We start from the raw sequence: 18847 nt of genomic DNA on the forward strand, positions 1-18847 counted from the left end.
TACAACTATTTTTATTTGCAGATGCCATGATCACCTATATAGAAAATCCAATAGGATCCACACAGAAGAAAGATATTATAACTAATAAGCAAGCTTACCAAGGTGCAGGATACGTAGTTAACATATAAAGATCAATTTTATTTCAATATACTAGTTAAAAATAATCGGAAATTTAAAATACCATTTATAATAGCATAAAAATATGTAATACTTAGGAATAAATATGACAAAAGATGGGCAAGACCCAGATGTGGAAAATTAAATTATTGTCAAGATAAGTTTAGAAAAGACACCTAAATAGAGATACCTTGCTCATGGGTTAAGAATTTTGTTAACAATATTGTTAAGATGTTCATTCTCCCCAAATTGATCTATATATTCAAACCGATCTCAACCAGAATCCCAACAGACATTTTTGTAGAAATTGATATGCTAATTCTAAAATGTACGTGGAAATGCAAATAACATACAATAGCCAAAACAACTTTGAAAAAGAAGAGCAAAGTTGGAGGGCATGATTTCAAAACAGTGTGATACTGATGAAAAGCTAGACAAATAGATTAATAGAATGGATGAGAGAGTCCAGAAATAGGCCCCCCACATACATATAGACGGCTGATTTTTGACAAAGAAGCACAGACAATGCAGTACAGCCATTGTTTTCAATAAAAGGTGCTGGAATGAATGCATATTTATAAGCAAAAAGTGAAATTTAATCCATACCTCACATTACGTACAAAATTAACTCAAAATGGAACACAGTTCTAATATGAAACCTAAAATTTTCTTTCAAGAAGAAAACAAAGACTAAACCTTTGTGATCTTGAGTTAGGTAAAGAGGTCTTAGATGTAATAACACCAAACGCAATCCACAAAAGAACAAATTTGATACATTGGACTTCATCAAAATTAAAAATGACTGTGCTTCGAAAGACACTCTTAAGGAAATGAAAAGACAAGCCACAGACTGGGGGGAAATATTTGCAAAACATAGATCCTTTATAGGACTTGTATCGAGAATACAAAAAGAGCCCTGAAAACTCAATAATAAGAAAACAAACGATCCAATTTAAAAATTGGTAAAAGATTGAAAGAAACACTTCATCAAAGAAAATACTCATGTATAGGTGGCAAATAAGCACATGAAAAGATGCTCAACATCATTGGTCATTAAGGAATGGCAAATTAACACCAAAACGTGATATCACACCTATTATCTTAACATTAGAAAGACTGACTATGCCGAGTGTTGGTGAGGAGTGGAGGAACTGAAACTTTCATACACTGTCGGAATTTAAAAGGGTATACCCACCTACTTTGGAAAACACGTTGACAAAACCAGCTTCTTAAAAAGTAAACATAGAATACACCTACCATATAGTTCAGTCATTCATCTCCTAGGTATTCACCCAAGAGAAATAGAAACATATGTTCAAAGACTCGTACACATACATTCACAGAAGCTTTATTGTAACAGCTCTAACTGGAAACAAACCCAAAGGTCCATCAACAAGTAAATGAATAAACAAACGGTGGCATATCCATTCTATGGAGTACTACCCAGCAATAAAAAAAGAGGGAACTACTGGTACATGCTACAACATGGATGAAACTCCAAATAATTACGCTGAACGAAAGTAGGCAAACAAAAAGAGTAGGTAAGATTCCATTTATATAGAATTCTAGGAACACAAATGAATACTTGCCTGGGGCAAGAGGAGAGTGGGAGAGTGGGAAAGGGTGAAAAGGGAGCATGAGAGAGGATTAGCAAGGGCCATGGAGAAATCTTTGGGAATGATGGATATGTTCATTATCTTGATTGTGGTGATGATTTCACAGGTGTATACATTTGTCAAAACCTATCAATTTGAACACTTTAAATATGTGTGATTTATTGTAGATCAATTATACCTCAATAAAAGCCATTTTTTAAAAAAGGAAAATCAAGTTACACTAGGAAAAAAAAGATTAAGCTAGAATACCTTCAACTAAGAGGTTCTAAAATTCTTTTGAGTCTTGGAGTGCTAAGGCTCATCTGTTCAGAGATCCATCATCATTTATTTCCAGAATGTAAACACACCTCGTTCTGTCATTTGAAGATAACTGTACTGAGATTCTGAGATGTACTGGCACCAAGTAAGATGCGGTAATTCTAAATCACTTCTAAAATGTAATGTCCAGAATCTGAGATGCCATGATTCCATCACTTTATCAATCTCCACTTTTTTCCCTCCAAACACAATGGCTCTATACCGTCATCAGAATTTAAATCTCCTCCTGTTCTAGGGAGCCATTAAACACAATGTCTAAGAAGAGTTTTGAGTTTATGGGGATGTACTTCCACCATAAGAATGAACAGGGATGGAGGGAACAGGAGTGAAACACAAAAATGTTCTGGGTGTCATCCCCACCATGATGGCTTTTTGGAGGCTCCCCAGAGAGGACAACCAATGGCACAGAGCTCCAGACTACAGGGCATACCTCTACTGATTTCTGTTTTCATCGTTTTCCTTTTGAATATTTTTACATTTTAATTGTATTATTTATTTATTTTTAAATTAATAAGCTTTATTATTTTTTTGGAGCAATTTTAAGTTCAGGGAAAAATTGAGCAAAGTACAAGAGTTCCCATGTATCCCTTCTGAGTGTGGTATATTTGTTACAATTATTGAAACATTATTAACTAACGTCCATAGTTTACATTAGGGTTTGCTCTTCATAGGGCAAAGTTCTATGGGTTTTGGCAAATGTATAATGTCACGGATTTCAGTATCATACAGAAGAGTGTCACTGCCCTAAAATCCTCTGTGCTCTACCTATTTCTTCATCCTTCCCTCCTTTCCTTCCCCCAAATCCCTGGCACCCGCTGAGCTTGTTCCTGTCTCTCCAGTTTTACCTTTTCCAGAATGTCATGTAGTTGGAATCAGACAGTATGTACTCTTTTCAGACTGGCTTCTTTCACTTAGTGATTGTGCTGAAAGCTCCTCCATGACTTCTAGCAGCTTGAGAGTTCATTTCTTTTAATTGTCGAATAATAACATTCCATTAAATGAATGTACCACAATTTGTTTATTCATCCATCTACTGAAGGACATCTAGACTGCTTCCATTATCTTTATTTTCTAATTTTTATTCTGGCGCTTTATTTTTGTTTTTTAATTTTTTAAAAGTCATGTCAATGTTGGCAACGACCTAAACGTCCATCATTCGGGAGCTGGTTCGAGGTGGTCTGACTGCAAAGCAGAGCTCACTGTAGCTCTTAGAAATGATCTGCGGTCTGTGTGTCGGTGAGGTCTGCAGTACCTCTCAGACCAGCTGGTGGGACTGGAAGTCGGTACACTCACTTTAGACGACTTCTTTAGAAGACGTTATCTCCTAAACCTGAACACATTCACTCTCTATGCCCCAGAAATCCCACTCCTGGGCATAGACCCAACAGAAAGAACTTCATACGTTCCCCCAAAAGGTATGTATAAGAAAGTCCCAAGTAGCACTATCCATTTTATAGTCAAAAACTGGAAATAATCCAAATGTCTATCAACAATAGGACGGATCAAGGACTATTCACTCAGTGGAACAGTAGGCAGCCATATAAAAGAACGAACTACCAATCACACGATGACATGGATGGATCTCTCCATGACGAGCAAAGGAAGCTGGATACAAAAGAGACATCGTGCGTGATCCCATTTATGTAAAAGTCCAGAACAGGCAAGACTAAGCTATGGTGTTAGAAGTCAGAATCCTGGTCATCTCTAGGGGTGGGAAGGTAACTGGGGAAAGACATGACAGAGCCTCCTGGGGGAGCTGGAAATATCCTCTATCTTGATCTAAGTGGGTGTTATAGGGAAGATATATACATATGCGTGTGTCTCTGTGTGTGTGTGTGTGTGTGTGTGTGTGTGTGTGTGTGTGTAAGCCAAGCTATACTATACACTTAAGATTAGTGCACTCTACAACACATACGTTACACCCCTACACAAACATTTTAAGTCTAACATTTAAGTCTCACGTGCCATAGTTATTGACTCAGAAGGATGGCCAGCATCAAGGGGAAAAGTACAGACAAACAGGACTAATATGACCCGATTTATGCAAAATCTTCTACATATACGCACTTCATCTACAGATGAATTCAGAACTCTACGAGCTGCCATTTGTGAGCACTTGCTGTATGCCAAGTGCTTTCCTAAGTACTTCATTACACATTTTCATCGTCAGGGGAGTCTTTGAACCCAGGCCTTGTGGTACCCAGAGCCCATGCGCTCATGTAAGTCCCTGAACCCTGACCACAGGCATGAGACCCCACATGCCTGGTTCCTGCCAGCCCCTCACACGTCACTCATCCTCCTTCCTCAACCCAGCAGTCCAGCCTCCCCATCTTTCTCTTCCCTGGAAACACTACTGCCCTCACACCACGGGGTTTATACATTTGCCGTTCCCTCCACTAGGGAGAATTTTCCCCAGCTCCTCTTTGCTCTGGCAACTTCCCCTCATCCTTCAGCCCAAGTGTCGCCTCCTCCAGGAAGTCTTCCTGACCCCCAGCCTATGCTGGGACCTCTCGTTTGTGCCCATAGTTCCCATGACCCTTCCCCGTGGGCCTCATTGCTGTTTTACTTGTTACTTAGTTCTCTAAGAGTAAGGAAGTGTCTGTTTCATTCAGAGCCATGTCCCCTCTGACCACCACAGGGGCTGGCATGGAGTAAACACTCAACAAATATGTGGTGAGTGAATGAATGAATGAACGAATGAATCCATCTGCCAGGGCAGATCAACTTAGACATCTGGAAGGCTGACATTAAATCTGTAATGGTGGTCACCACAGGGAGGTGGATTCCAGGAAAGTTACATGTATTTTTGTACTTTTGGGGTTTATTTGGCTGGATAGTGTTCTGGTGGGCAGGTGTCATTTTTCCAGCTCCTCAGCATGTCCCCTGCCCAGGGGACCCTTGTCTGCCACCCTCCCCCCCTGCACACACTCTCCCAGCTCTGCCTGCAGCCCCAGTGGGCCATGTATTAATAAACGAAGGGAGAAGGTCACCCAGCTCACCAGCATCGAGCTGTCCTTGACTTGGATGCAGATAAAATGTGCTGGGTGGGGGGGAGGAGCCGCTTCACCAAGCGCTGAGCACGTGTGAGCTATTTCTGATTCCCACCCGGCCAAGCTGGGCAGAGCGCATCTGCCGTGGGAGCCGAAACAAGGCTGGCGAGCAGTGGGTGAAACCACTGACCAGCCCCACCAAATGCTTACACCAGACCCAGAGGCTGTCCTGCTGAAAACTCTCCCATGGTTCTCCAGTGCCCAGGGCGGGGGGATGGGACGGCGAGACCCTCAGCCTGGCACTCAGGGCTCATGAGATCTGGTCCTGCCCACCTCCCTGCTTTCTACTGTCTCAAGCGTAGCCAGGTCCTTACTCAACTCCTGGCCTTTGCATACGCTGTTCCCTCTGCCAGGAGTGTCTGCTGTTCCCAGTGTTGGCTCGTTCCCACTTAACCTATAGGTTTCAGCATGGACCACTCCATCCTCCAAAAAGCCTTCCCTGATCATGGCCCCAGCTCGGTGTCCCTCGTCCTAGGGTTCCCTGCTATCCCCACAGGGATTTCGATTTTGTCTTAGTGGCCTATGATCCCTCTCCCAGACTGTGATGTGGCCACCGTGAGGTCCCTCATTAGTCATCTCCATGTCCCCTGCGTCCAGCAAGGGTGTGGCCCACAGCAGACACAAATCCACGTTTGATGACGGACCACGCACGGCAGGAAAGCACGGATCTACTCAGAGGAAGTGGAGGCACGGGAGCAGAAGGAGAGCAAATGGTCGAGTTTGGCTGTGACTTAGAGGCCACAGGTCAGAGAGGACAGGGAGGTGGAGAGGAAGACCCATCATCAGTCAGCAGAGGGCCAAGGCCCGTCTGATCGCTGTGCCCTCGTCTGGCCAGCAGCCCTCAGCGCTCCAAGGTGGCACAGACTCCAAGTATCGGTGGGGCTGCTCGCAGGCCCTGCCTCCCCCAGCCCTGACAAGAGCACTGGATGTGGAATCTGTACAGAACAAAACACTTTGTCTAAATATATCTGCTCCCCAATGCAGGACATGCAGGGAGGGAGTGGGGGCATGGTGGGCCCGCAGTGCCTGGAGAACCTTTACCGGAGCACCTGCCAACAGGCCCACAGCTGCCTGTCCTGGCAGAGGGAGCCCACCTTGGGGCCTAGCACCAGGGGTGGGCTTGGGTGGGCCTCTCCAAGCAGGGTTATCACTGCCTGATCTCCCACCCAAAAGCTGCTGCCTTGAATGTGGGCCATGCACAAACCAGGCCAACAGAGGAGGGAGGGGAGACACAGAAGCGTCTGGGGGATGTGTGGGGGAGGGGGCACAGAAGTAGGCCTGGGGGAGGGGACACAGAGGTGGGCCTAGGGGAGGGTGACATAGAAGCATGCCTGGGGGACACAGAGGTAGTCCAGAGTCCAAACTCTCCCCACCACCTCATTGTAACAAAGGGAAGCAACTCCAACAGGGTCACACAGGGACCTGAGGGCAGAGAGGGGTGAAAGACTGGAGTGTTCTGGCTCCCAGGCACCCTAAGGGTTCCTAGAATTCTCTTCAGCTACTTGAGATTCTCCCAAGGATCCTTCAAAGTGGGACAGCAGGAAGAGCATTAGATTCAGAGTTAAGAGACTTGTGATTCAGTCCCATCTTCACCACTGAGGCCCTCAGGCCAGTCATCTCTGGGCCTCGGTTTGCCCATCTGTAAAGTGGGGATAAGCGTGTCTCCCTCTGTGTGTAAGTGCTCTGCATATAGGAGTGCTCATTTCTTGGCCCTCTCTCCCAGGCTGGTCTCGCCGGGAGATCCAGGCCGACCTTCTGTGAGCTGATCTGGACTAGGACATAGGGAAGGAGCGCCAGAGGGCTCCCGTGTGTGCGGGGGGGCTCACAAGAGAGCACAACAACAGTGAGTGCATTTTCTTGAGCATCTATTATGTGCCGGGCCCTATCCTAGGTACTTTAACATACAGAACCTCACTGCACTCTCACAGCAAACGCCCAAGGCAGACAGTGACACTGTTATCCCATGGGGGACAAATGGAGAAACTGAGGTTCAAAGAGGTTTCTGTGACCTACTCAAGGCCACACAGCTGTTGAGCAGAGCCAGGAATCAAACTTGGACCAACCCTCAGCGTTGACTCCCCCCATCCCGTAGGTGGACAAGCTTGCTGGTGGCCACCCCAGGGAGGGCCCTTCCTTGGGTCCTTGGGATGGAGGCAGTCACCACCCTCCCATGCAGTTTTGCTCTTTCAATTGAAAATGAAACCAGAAAAAAATACAACCTGTTCATTAAAACAGCTGGACAAACATACTCACTGCTATTAACACCTCATTTTAAAACAAGCACTAAGGCCCCACACACCCAGAGCCTCCCTCCCTGCCCTCACCCACTCTCACCCAAGGCAGGACGGTGCAGTAATTAAAGAGCCTGGGCCTAGAGGATGGCCAGTCTGGTCTCAAACCCCAGCTCCACCAGCTCCACCAGGCTGGGTGACCTTAGGAGTGTCACTCTCCCTCTCCATGCCTTGTTTCCGCACCTGTGAGGGGATAGTGATTCTCTCCTACCCAGAGTCAATGGACATGCCGGAGAGACAGCTGAGGTCAGGTTCTGGCTCAGGCCTCACTGGACACAGCTGGCATCACTCCTGATTAACCTACTGATGAGTCTGAACCAGATTCCTTTAAAGTGGCTTCTGGAGATAGACAGTGTGTGTGTGTGTGTGTGTGTAAGAGATAACGAATGTCTACTACTGTTTTAACCTACAAAGTTTAGGGATAATTTGTTACGCAGCAATAGATAGCTAACACAAAAGGTGAGCCTTGAGATGGGATAGCAGAGATGTGAAGGAGCGACCAGGAGCTGATTCCAGATGATGCAATTCACCATGTACCCGGCTGGGCATACAGGGGCTGCTTCCTCCAGTGGCCCCCGATCTGTCCCAAGGTCATCCCTCCCATCCTCAGCCTTCCCTGGACTGCTACCCGTTATGACCATTTCTAGACATAAGAACAGACCTGAAACAACTCATCTAGCCCCCAGAGCCTACTGTGTGTCAGCACAAAGCTAAAGGCTTTCACATATCACTTCATTAAATTCTCACAATAGCCCTTCAGAGGTGAATATCATTATCCCCAGTGCCTAGGATAATGTCTGGCACATAGTAGGTATTTGTATTAGTGCGGACTAGACTGTGGTAATAAATAGACCCCCAAATTTTAGGAGCTTAAAGAATGAGAAATGTTACACCTGAAACAAATATAAAATAATATTGAATGTCAACTATAATTGAAAAAAAAAGAGAAATGTATTACTTTAGAACAGTTGGGCCTCTCCTTAAGTTGGAAAAAAAAAAACAACAACCCACAACAAACCAGCCCTGGTGGGTCTGCAAGCTCTAAGAGGACCACCAACCAGGCAACTTCCCACTTGCTCAGTCTCTGGGCACCCCAATGGCACCCCAGTTGTGCTCACACAGTCACAGCACCCTTCTTGGGGCTGGGGGAGGAAAAAAGTGAGGAGTCACAATGGGACACATACCTGGCTCTTGTCTGAGACACCTGCCATCTGACCTGGGCCTTCTGTGGGAAAGGGGCAGGAGGGGTACAGGCTGAACTCTGGCTACTGGACTCAGCCGACACTCATGAGCTGTGTACCCACTGTGTGCCAGGCCCCAGGGTGGGCACTGCCGGGGGTGCCAAGAGGCACCAGCCTGGCCCATGCCTGGAGAGGCCTCCGCCTGGGGGGAGGCAGACACTGAGTGGCCCACACCGTCCATAGGCCTGTGGAGACTGGGTGAGGTGACTACGTGGGACGAGAGGGCAGGTCTCCCAGAAGGGAGGGGACAGAGCTCCGCAGTAAATAACAAATAGGAGTTACCCAGCAAAGACTTTGAGGAAGGGTTTTCCAGGCAGAGGGAACCGTAAACGCAGAGGCTGGAGACCGAGGGCATGGTGTGCTCTGGGAGTCCTGAGTCCTTTAGCTGAGCTGCCTGGGAGGGCATGACAGGGGCAGGAAGAGGCTGTAGGAATGCACAGAGGCAGGTGACAGAGGTCTCAACTGCTCCGGGCTCTGGGCCAGGACAGGGTGAAAGGGGCCAGTGTGGTTTCTGGATCCATCATTTTGCCTGCGTGTGGAAGGTGTATGAGCAGGGGCTGGCGGCTGGGACAGTCATTCAGAGGCCATGAAAAGTGGAGCCAAAAGACCCCTGAGAAGGGGAGGTGGGGTGAAGAAGCCCAAATTCTGCTTTGTAGCCAAAGCCCCAGACCCACCCCAAGGGCTTCAGGCACAAGGCTACCTTGCCACCAGCTTACAAGAATGGCCTTGTCATTTATCAAACCCAGCCTGGCAACTGGTCCCTGGAAGTTTCAGGGCTACTGGCTGTGGGACCCCCCTGCCCACCACCACCCCTCTCCAGGCTGCCCACTGCCTTTGCCCCTCCCCTGTCCAGCATCAGCAGAAGGTGGTGACACACGGGATCAGCAGAGGTCAGTTGGCTCAGCAGGCAGACAGCCAACCCTCCATGCCAGTGCCGGGAAGGCCTGTGGGTCAGCTCTGCTCCAGGACCTCGGAGGCTCCTGAGTTTCTTTCCACAGGAAGCACCCAGGCAGGGGGAGGCCGAGAGGCTGGGGAGGTCTTGCTGCAGGACCGGAGGCAAGTTGCTCAAATGTCCTGAGGTGGACCCATGGTGGCCAAGGGCGCCGCAGCTACAGCCAGGGCAGCCCCTCCAGGAACCCTTCAGGGATCATACACACCAGGTCAAGTTCCCAGCCCCACCCAGGCAGGCTGCTTCACCTCTGTGAGCCACATACATCAGCAGTTCACCCTATAGCCCAACGGGCCCAGGTTCCTCCTCACACCCAGCTCCTCCTCGCTCGGTTCAGACCCTCACACTCTCCAAGCCCCCCAAGCCTCCCACCACAGGGCCTCTGCACCAGCTCTTCCACCCAGGCAACTCCTTCTCACTTTCAGTCAGCTCAAGGCTCCCCTGCTTGGGGCAGCCCTCCCTACCCCCCCAGGCTGATCAGGTGTCCCGTATTTCTCAGTGATAGCAGCACCTGTCACTGATGTAAGTTTACATTCATTCACCTGCAAGGTTACCGTGTTTCCCCGAAAACAAGACCTAGCTGGACCATCTGCTCTAAAGCATCTTTTGGAGCAAAAATTAATATAACACCCAGTCTTATTTTATTATAATATAAGACCGAGTCTATAATGTAATATAATGTAATGTAATATAATATAATATAATATAATATAATATAATATAATATAATATAATATAATATAATATAAATATAATATAATACAATACAAGACCGGGTCTTATATTAATTTTTGCTCCAAAAGACGCATTAGAGCAGATTGTCCAACTAGGTCTTATTTTCGGGGAAACACGGTACCTCATGACTGCTGATCTCCCAAGAGGATCGCGTGCTCCACAGGGCAAAGGCTGGGAGCTGGGTTCACTGATATTGTGTTTCCCCAAAAATAAGACCTAACTGGAAAATAAGCCCTAGCATGATTTTTCAGGAGGATGTCCCCTGAACATAAGCACTAATCCGTCTTTTGGAGCAAACCTTAATATAAGAGGTCTCATTTTGGGGGTACACGCCCAGCACTTTCTCTGGGCACACAGCAGGCACGTAATGTGTGCTTGTCGAATGAATACTACTTAGAAAAAGTAAGAGAGGGAGGGAAGGTAAGTCCAGAGGGTGATGATGATATCTACCTCCTAGTGTTGAGAGGATCTGACAATATATTAATACAAAAGGCCTGGCCTCAGCGGGGGCAAGCACACACACACACACACACACACACACACACACACACCCCACCCCACACGTGCACAGATGGATCTGGGAAAGGCCCAAGGGCGGCCCCACTTCCCTGTCCATGCTATACTCTCCCTGGTGAACCAGATACAAGAGGGTGAGACGCACACACAGGCAGAGGGCCTGCCTTCGTGGCTAGCCAAGGCCCACAGGCTGCCCAGCGCCAACCAGCCTCTGTCCCGCCCACATTGTCCCTGGAAGGCTTCGCACACACCCTGCCCTCCAGGAATCTCTCACACCCAAAGGTGGCAGGTCCCCTGGCGGAGAGACACAGAGATGCTGACACCTTCAGCCTGCCTTCACACCTCAGCCTCAAGCATGGGAGCTGGAGGTTGGTGAGGAGACTCAGAAAATTCTCAGCAGTGCCTAGTGAGAGCCCAGAGATGGGCAGGGGCAGCTCCAACCCCTCCCCCCACACTTCCCACACAGATGGGAAAACTGAGACCCAGAGAGGGCAAGGAAGGCTCCCAGTCCCCCAGCTGGCATCTGGCCTGGGGCCTGCTTTCCCACCCAGATGCCTGAGTCACACTGACCTGGGTTCAAATCCTCCCTCTAGCACCCTGCCTCAGTTTCCTCAGATGTAAGATGGGGAACACAGCACCTCGCTCCCTCCACTGTGGGATGCACACACAGAGAACATCGGTGGATGAGGGCCCTGTGACTCTGGAGTACAGTCCCATCCCTCCAAATCCCAGGTCGAGTCCACTCGAGAGCTCCTCCCACGTCACAGGTGGTGGGCTCCTGCAGAGCCATTACTGCAAAGCTGCCCATTCAGCCTCAGAATCCCAAAGCCCACCCCTCACAGCACACACTGCCCAGAAAAGGAAGGCAACCATGCCAGGGTCACACAGCAAGGCCCCAGCATATGAAGACTTTAGCTTGAGCCTCCAGCCCAGAGTCTCCCACCCCACAAGTGGATCTGGCAGAGCTGAGGAGATGCCAGGGCTTAGCAGCAGCCGGGGGAGGGAGGGAGGCAGGCAGGCAGCTGGGGGTGGTGGGAAGAACCGTTCTTTCCCCCGTCTTTAGCAAACCCCATCCCTGTTTCCAAGCTGCGCTCCAGAGCCCTCGCTTGCTGCGTCACCGCACGCAGTCAGCCCGCAGTGGGTGGAAGGAAAAGCTCCCTCCTTTTGGCAGGGACTGGGGGGACAGGGAAAGAGGTGAGGACAGTAAGGGCTCCCTGACGCCTCCCAGAAGGAAGTCCAGCTCCGTTCACCCCTGGGGTCAGAGAAGGCTGAGCTGGGAGAGCTCTGGAGACTATACCCCAGCACCCCATCGAATAGAGGCCCTGAGGCCCAGAGAGGCGCTGGGACTCAATCGGGGCACAGCAGCAAACCAGCTCCCCACGCTTACTCCAATCCTCATCTCCTGGCAGCTACAAAGCAAAAGCCTCCTGGACCCACCTCTGTCACCACAGGCTCATCTGTCCGGCAGAAAGAAAAATACCTGGACCCAGAGGCCAAGTTCTTATTCCCCAGCCCTGGCACCAGGGGGCACAGAAACACCCCTCTCACCCACCCCCACACACTCACAAGCACCTGGTCAAGCTCCTGCTGTGGCACAGTGCTAGGTGCACAGCAAGTGCTCCATAAATAGTCTTGTGCTCCGTTTATACTCCAGGATGCCCGCCCCATTTCTATTATCAAAGACAGAACCCACCCACATCATGTGTTTTCTAACAAGGACCCCTCACACACCAAATGTCATTTTAGCCATTTTTGAAGCAAACTCTCAGAGGTGGATTACCTGCACAGGCCTTCTTACACTGAGGGAAGGAAGACAAGCGCCTTCTCACGAGCGTCTGCACCCCTGTGATTGAGCCCTGGGGGCTGCTGTGTGTGTGTGTGTGGAGGGGAGGTCTGCGCCTTCATTGAATGGTCCCAGGAATGAAGCATTTTGTTCTCCCTCTGTTCTGCAGGCGCGGTCACTTCTCAGCACCCATATCACCTCCCAGGCGCCCCCCTGACCCCCAGGAAGCCTGAGAGATGGGCTGCCTACCTGAACTGTGTGTGAGTGAAGAGTAAAGGAGCTGGGAGAGGCCAGGGCTCCCCTCTTAGTAAAACCCATGTATTGCACCAGAGCTTCTGGGGGGACCTTGGACATGAGGCACCAATAAGTGGGCACTGACATCCGGGGCGCTTTTGAAGTCATTCTCTCACATCAGGCTGACCTCTGCCTCTAGTGTGTGTCCAGGCTCCCCAAGCCACGATCTGGCTCTGCTACATTTAATTCTCACGGGCCTGACGCCCAACCTCCATCCCCACCCATCACTTCTGTTGAATAAATGGGAACTTCAGAATCTCCAGAACACGGGGCTAAGACCAGACTCTAAACGCTAACCGACTTGGATTCATACCCTGGCGCGACCACTTCACCATCTGTGGGGTCATTGGACAACTTACTATAGCTCTCTGTGCCCCCCGTTTCCTCATCTGTAAAATGGGGATGATAATAATAATAGGGTGTGAGAGGACAGGCCGGATTTAAGGTGCTTAGATCTGGTGCTCACTGAACAGAGGGCCCAGCGCTCTGCTGGCTCCTGGGATGGCCAGTGATGCTTTGTCGAATGAATGGGTGGTAGCCAAGTATACTGTTATTGTTACTATCATCGACATCAGCAGGGATCCCCAAGCCTGGTTTTGCAACCAGCCCTGGTGAAGCGTGTAGCGAAATTCTCCAAACAAAATTTGCTTCCATTCATTTTGGGTTTTTGAAAAGGCCACGTCAGACAGCTCGAGGAGGCGGCGTTACAAAACCCAGCAGAGAGGGATCCAGGACCCCACTCCTCAGCTCAGGAAGTGATGTGCGATCTGTGAACAGAGGGCCCCACACAGTGGCACCCCCAGGGCCCAGTGGCAGAGGGCTCTGGGCTATGGGTTCACACACTCCCCCTTTCTGAGTGATCTTGGACAGATATCCAACTGCTTTGAGCCTCAGTTTTCTCATCTGTCAAATGGAGAAAATACCTCTTTTCATTCCTACCCCTGGGGATGGATGGAAAATGAGGGGATTAAATGTGTTAAGCAAACTGTAGAGTTCTGCACACACTCTAAAGGCTTCAATCCTGGCCTAGGGTCAGGAGACACTGTGGAGGGGGGTGTAGCAAAACAGGCACACACCCCCCACCACCACCATAAGACATAACAAAAGAAAGTCTCGTCACGTCACGTGAGTTCTAAAGGGCCTTCCACAGAATCTGATGAAGCAGGGGGTGGGCTTGTCTTCAGTCTGACACCGGAAGACTTTCCTCAGTGATAGCCTTTCCCAAAAAGGGTGCAGTGAGAGTTTGCGTAACAGGGCACTCCCTCCCAATGAAGCCAGCCCCTGAACTCCCTTAATTTCCAGGGTCATCTGTCAGAATGTCGGAGCCTCCTCAGAACCCTGTTGACCCCACCCTGGGAGCCAACACACCCTGCCCTCCAAAGCCACTAAGGCAAACCAAGCCCTGTGACAGCCCCTCACGTGCCCAAAGAAGAGGCGGGGCCTGGAGGCCTCCCTTCCTGGACTGCCAGGTTCACTGACTCAGACTGTGCGAATGCAGAGGGTCCCTCTGAGATCCAAGCCTTAATTTTATCAAGGGAACCCAGAGAGGGGACACATCTCATCCAGGCCACACCGCAAAGGGCTCCTAGCACAGACTGGATACCCACCCTGAGAGCACACTGCCCACCTCCCTGACCAGCCTCCCAGTGGCCCACTCGGGAGGACCACTTCCTCCCGTATGGACACATGACCCACCATCCCTAAGCCTGCCCAGCACTTGGCTGCCTCCCTGCCTCTATCCATGCCATCCTCTCAGCCAGCAGTGCCCTTCCCCACCATTCGCCATCCACTCAAATCCCTCTAATCCTCCAAAATCCACTCCAGATCTCATGCCCGTCTTCCAGGAACTTCCTACAGATCCAAACTAGTGGCCCCTTCCCAGGGCTAGGACAGCACCAGCCTCCATCACTGGGAGGGGCCTGAAAGGATGACCACCATTTAGAGAGCAGGGCCCCATGGTTTTGACTCTGTCCCCAGGCCTGCCACACGGCTGGTCACTTAGTGGCACTCAGAAGAGTGGCACTCTTCTATTCCAAAGAAGGAATAGAAGACTAAGAAACGGAGGAGCGAACAGCTGGTAACCTAGTGAATGAAAGAAGGGATGAAAAAATAAGCAGGAGATGATGTGAGTAGATGAACTGATGCGGGAATAAATTCCTAACCAGAAAGGCACAGTAAACACACCCCAAAGACGCAGGGTCCTGCCCACACGTAGCCCTTCACCCTGTTTCTTCTAAAGCCTCTGGCGTCCCATAGACACACTGGGATTTTAGAGGCCATGGGCCTATAATTCCAACAGAGCCCAGACAAATGCCTCTGGGTGTACAGACCCAGTTGGAGGCCAGGAACTCACAGGGATGGTTGCGTTGGCAACCTCCATGCCCTACCACCCAGCCCTCAACTCAGAACGGCCCAGACCATGCCCACCCATTCATCTGGCCAAGAAAAAAAAAAAAAACATGGACGGAGGACCCAGAATGAGCCAACACCTGTCCTCAACAGCATGGTAACGAAATGAAGAGGCAGATGTGACCTGGCCCCCTTCCCACACCAACCACACTAAGAAGCCTCCAATGATAGGAGCAGTCACTGAGTAGTGAGGGCAGAGGCCCACAGGGCTGTGAGGGTGGGGACTGCGGCACAACCTGGCCTGGGCATCAAGAAAGGCTTTCTTCTAGAAGTGCTGCCTAAGGTGAGACCTGGACAATAAGCAGGAGTTAAGTAGGCAAAGGTGGGAAGGTCGGGCAGAGGCACCAGCACGTGCAAAGACCCTGAGTGTGGATGGAACACGGGCTGTTCCAGCAACTGAATGCAGATCAGAGGACTGGAGTCAGAGACGAGGAAGGGGGTACAAGATGTGGCTAGACAGCTAGCTAGGCAGGGCAAGAAGGCTGGGCCTCCTCCTGGGAACCGTGGGCATTTATTGAGTACTGACTGTGTGCTTCAAAAAAAAAATAATCTGCATTCAGAATTTCATTAATTCACATTTAGAATGTTTAAGTGGAAGTGTTTCAATGCACTGTAGTCATAATGCTATTTTTAATGCTTTTTTGAATGAATGAATGAATCTATCAATCAATCATAGATGTAGGAAAGGGTAGGGACCACCTGCTTCCTGTCACGTAGAGTGCCCAGCACAATTCTTCAGAGTGTTCCCATCGTGTAGAGATGCTGGCATTTGTAAAGCCAGTGGCCCATAAACCACACGAGAACCTAATGAGATGCCAGTGGGTACTCCGGGTACATCCAAGACGTCACTGAGTCTTCCGAAAGCTCCAAAGTACACAATCTACCTTAGTTCCTAAGTGCTGCACGGGCTCTCTTCAAAAACACCAACTCAGTTGCCTAGGGCACAGCACTTAAACCTGCAGCTCCATCTCAAGGCTGGCAGCAGCTGAATGCTACCCTGGATCGCACATAATTCAGCCACCAGGCTCGCTCTACCCGACAGTCTCTCTCCAGTCAGGCCCTATACTGTCCCCATTGCAAAGCACAGACTGCCTCCCAGCACAAACAGGCTCCTTGAGGGTGGGGACCCCATCGGGTTATCACATGTCCCCAGCACCCAGCAAAGGCCTAGCATGGCCTCTGACGGATGAACGAGGGGAGGGTACCACGGACACCACACACAGGCACTCTCAAAGTTATGGTGTCTCGCTCTAGGACAACCCAGAAGCCCTGGCATACCCCTGCCACAACGCAGGCACGCGCGCACACACGGGCCTGCCCCATGTGCACAGCCAGTGTCTCCAGGAGCTGCTGAGAACACACTCAATGTCTGTTGATAACTGGCTGTCAGCAGCCGGCTCTGGGTTGCTCCAGCCACCAATAAGCCACCCAGCTCTGCAGCCCCACCCAGCTCTGCTGCTCACAGGAGTCTGGCTTAGGCCCCTCAGGGCACCCTGGGACCAGGCAGCCCATGGTCCTCTCTGTGGGACAGAAACTATGCTCCTCCAACAGCCACTCTCTGAGATGGTCTTGTACAACCTCACTCCACCACCACCTCAAGTCTGGCAGACACAGCCCCCTCCCATGGTGAAGGCGCAGAGGCAGAGGGAGCCAGGACCTCCGGAACTGGGCTGGGGGGAGCAGTCTAGCCTCAGTCCCCGGCCCGCCCTTGGGTCCGGGGGACTGCAGCCCCCTCTCCCTCTGTCATTTCCACTTCCAGGCAGGTGGGGGTGCAGGAACCCTTCCCCCATGAATGCTGCCCTCCAAGACTGAGGCTTCCATCCTCAGAGCACCTCCTTCACCCCTCACCCTCACCCCTACAACTGGCCTTGGCCAACCCATAACCCCTTCCCCATTTCATTTTTTCCCCACAATATCAACAGTCTCGGGCAGCCCTTCTGCAACACTGGCAATGGGGAGGAAGAAGGGGAGAAGGGTGAGGGATGAAGGCAGAGAGGAATGGAAGGATGGAGGGGAATCGGAGGAGGTAGGTTCCGTAGAAAGAGGCCAGGGGCCATCACATGTCCAGATAGCACATGTCCCTCCCAGAAGGCCCGGTACATCTGGACCCAGCTGGCTTCGCTGGCCACCTGGTCCACCTGCCACCCGCTCTGAACACCCCTTTCACCGTGGGGCGCCGCACGTGGGGGCCTCCCGTAGCCATGTGAGAGCCCCCCCAGCCCAGGTGCCGGGTCAGCCCGGCCCCTCCTGGGCACGCAAACAGAGAGGGGGAACTATGCAGCATTGGAGGGTGGGGTTACCCTCGCTCCCTCCCAAGATACCAGGACCAGGGGAAAGAGCTCCGGAAGGGGGGAGCCGGCTGGACATGCTCCCCGGGCTACTGAGGCGGGATGGAGGAATGCCCCGGCTGGCTGGCAGAGCCCTCCCTCTTCTTAGCTGCAAGGCTGGTGGGCAGTAGAGGGGTCTGCCTGACCCCATGGCTGCCCTGTAGATTGAGGGTCGGACATGAAGAGGGGCTTCCCAGCTTTGGCAGCCCCTTGACATGGGGGAGTCTGCGGGCATAAGAGCTGAAATGGGGGTCTGGCCCTGGATAGGGGTTCCGGGCCCCAGCGCTACTGCCCCCAGGTTTGAGGTTCCAATGAGACCTCAGATTGGGGATCCAACCAAGAGAAGGGGGCTTCCCAGCCGCAGAGCCGCCCCCTCGGATTAGGGGCTCAGAAGACAGAACTGGCAGGGGGAGGGGGCTTTTCTGCGCCAGCACCGCCCCTCGGTTTAGGGAGGTCTGTCCCAGAGGAGACCCAGATTTGGGGATGCTGCGGAGGGACGGGGCGTACCCGCCCCAGCAGGGGACCCGGGCCACGGCGCGCGCGCCACCCCCGCGCCCTCACCTGCGCCCGGCGCCTCCGGCCCACTGGTCCACGGTGCCGCACCGCTGCCGCTCGGGTCCCTTAGCGGGTCCGTTCGCAGTTCCGCCCGCTTAGGCCCTGGCCCCAGCCTCGGCCCGCGGGTGCCCCATGCCTCTCTTCTGCCCGGCACGGCGCCCCAGATGCGGCTGCGGGAGGAGGAGCCGCGCGGCCCGGCTCCCCAAGAGCGAGAGCGGCGGGGAGGGGGCGGGGGGCGGGGAGATGCGCGCGGGGGAGGGGGCCGCGCGGCTGCGCTCAAAACCAGGCGCGGATCCGGCCACTGGCCTGGGGTGGGGGGCGCCGTACCCAGCGCCCACCCACATCCACACCCCCGCAACCTGGGGGAGGGGAGTGTCTCCGTAGCCAGCTACGCTTGGTCGCGAGCCGGAAGGGCGCTTAGAGATCCGCGGTTGGACGCCCAGAGAGTGTGGGCTACTGGCACAAGGTCACACAGCACAGGCTGCGGTAGCGTAGAAACCTGGAACTCCAGACTACAGCGCTGGTCAGCAGAAACCTTTGTTGATGATGGCCGGCCAGTGGAGGAAGAAAACTGAGGCCCACACCAGACAAAACAGGCCCAGGTCACACCAGCAAGTCAGGAGGCCCCTGGGATTTGAACTTGGGG

At 51.6% G+C, this 18847-nt stretch overlaps 1 protein-coding gene across 4 annotated transcripts in view; it reads right to left on the reverse strand.

The window, feature by feature from the left end:
- DLGAP4 (DLG associated protein 4) overlaps positions 1-18416 on the reverse strand; it is a 190548-nt gene extending 172132 nt beyond the window's left edge. For 3 of the 4 annotated variants that reach the window (XM_081033717.1, XM_081033718.1, XM_081033719.1), the window contains exon 1: positions 18208-18415. The gene's annotated coding sequence lies outside the window, so the exon portion shown is untranslated. Of the gene's footprint in view, positions 1-18207 lie in introns of all 4 variants that reach the window. The other variant, XM_081033720.1, reaches the window with a different exon arrangement.
- Positions 18417-18847: the final 431 nt, after the last annotated feature.

The sequence above is a fragment of the Rhinolophus hipposideros genome (genome assembly GCF_964194185.1).
Source record: "Rhinolophus hipposideros genome assembly, chromosome: 22".
NCBI classification, from domain to species: Eukaryota; Metazoa; Chordata; class Mammalia; order Chiroptera; family Rhinolophidae; genus Rhinolophus; species Rhinolophus hipposideros.